Genomic DNA, 2,290 nt, shown 5'->3' with positions numbered 1-2,290 from the left:
CTACAAGAAAGAGAAACAAAATTGAGGGCCATTCTGACACTTCACAGCCTAGCCCTTCTTGTGAGCATTTCCATTAGGAGTCTATAATTGTCAAGCCACATTTATTCTGCTTCCACTGAAATCAATGAGACTTACATTACTGATTGCAATGGGACCAAGGGTTTGATCTCTCTCCATATTCTCATTTGTAATTTCTAATACCACTAGTGTAACCATAATCAGTGTTACTTTTACACTACTTCATTAGGTAGCTATTTACAGCATTTCACGATGCCTTTTAAAGGCTAACACTGCTTTTCTTTCAGCGGTATCACCATACTCTTTGAAAGGCATCTCCATTCACAAAACAGATCGGGAAGCTGATGTATGCACAATTTAATCACAGCTTTTTCAGAAGCCCTTGCAATTGCGTGACCTTATGCTAAATCAGTTAGGCCGCTAATTTAGTGCACATTAAGAACCTGCTGCTTTTTAGCTGAAATGCAGAAACTGAGCATGCACACATTTTAACTCATTGCACCAGAAAAAGGCTAGAGAACATGGACAACAACAGACTGGTAGGAGAAGTGGGAGAAAAGAAGGGTGAGTAACCTATTAAAACGCTAACTTAACATATTCGATCGTATTCTTAGGCACAGAGTTCCATCTGAAAATTAACTGAACTTCACAGTTTTAGAAAACAAAGCCATAAATGACTCAAGGTACATAAACATGCCACTGACAAGCAGGGCAGAAGAGCTCATACTTAAACTCTGACCATTGGAAGATTTTTAAAAACATACATTTAATTGAAAAACACCAATACATACTGTATTTACCTCCTTACAAAATGCTGCATGTGGACTGCTGTATCAATAAGTGTTCTATAAAGAGTGTACAACTCAAGACAATAGTTGCAATTTTGTGTTGTTTCTAACAATTTACAAGCATTAGTTGATAACTAATGGATATTCTACAAACTGATAATCCCCTGTAACTGGTAAACATTAAAGTTGCACATTTTGTTCTCATGAAAGTCATTCACACTGAAATAGCATGAAGCAATGTTCAAGAAAGTATTTATCCTAGCTGTTCGGAACGATCTGAATAAAGCAAAGGCCAGGCACTTTAAGGCAAACAAAAAGATTAATAAAGTAAGACTTCCTAAAAACAGTAATTATCTTTAATACACTGGTTCTTACATTTTATGGCAGCAAAGAAGCTGAAGACTAAATATCCATGTCCTAACATACGACATGTTCTCTTTACACATAGGATTTGCTGTAACTGACAATGGGCAACAATTTAAGTTTGCTTAGCAAACACCTACAGCAATTTAAGATGCCTCCTCCTGTTTGTTACTTTTCTACCAAAAATTACTGCCTACTCACCTTTATTCTTCCCCAGAGGAACTGAGAGAACACAAGCCCATACTTGACCTATTTCAACGCAAAGTCCAATGGCTTAGATTGAGCAGCTAATAAAAATGAGTTTAAACTAAAACGATGCTTTGCACAAGAGTGGCTAAAACAGGGCACACATTTCAGTCTGCCAGCTCTGCCGCAGGGAGAGTAATTTCAAGCAGAGGGGCAGCTGGACTGATGAAGGTAAGAACTTCTTAAACTATGAAAAACATGCTGAAAAACAAGCTATCCTTCTAGGAATCTTAAAGGTATACACAGAGATCTCAGAATTGGTTCTGATAGCGCCACATTTTACGGGGACTGTGTTATGAGGGTAGAATTGTGAGACATAAGAGATACATGTGGTGATCGAAGTTGAACAGACGCACCTTCCAAAATGAACTGCAGGATGAGATTCCTTATCTTTTTGTTAATACAATATGCAGATATTGTCAAAACAAGATGTAAATGACTGTTAGGCATTTTTCCTGGTTTTATTGCATCATTTCTTTAAGATCCACAGCACCTTCTATATAACAAGCCAGATACACAATACTTAAAGGGTCACTATCAATTAAACTCACCGATTTATTTCGTAAACAAAGGTCTTTACAAACTGTAACACAGTTAGTACCATTTTCCTAAGTTTCAGTTGTCATATACATATTTTTTCCCCAGCTTAATTTTCCCACAGTACTGGAAACAGAACACAAACAAACTCGAGGGAATTAACAAAAACAAAATTCACTAGACTGTTTCCCTCCCAAAACATTTAAAAGAAGTAAACAAACTAAAAGTTGAATCCTTTTAGATTCAGCAGCCTATCATTATGACTTCAGGCAAATGTAACATACGCTTCACAGTAATCAAAAAATCCCAGGCACTGCTTCGGGCACCAGCGTGTCCGG

This window comes from Pygoscelis adeliae, unplaced genomic scaffold, assembly GCF_000699105.1.
Source record: "Pygoscelis adeliae isolate BGI_AS28 unplaced genomic scaffold, ASM69910v1 Scaffold233, whole genome shotgun sequence".
Taxonomy (NCBI): domain Eukaryota; kingdom Metazoa; phylum Chordata; class Aves; order Sphenisciformes; family Spheniscidae; genus Pygoscelis; species Pygoscelis adeliae.
This window is presented reverse-complemented; position numbering follows the sequence as displayed.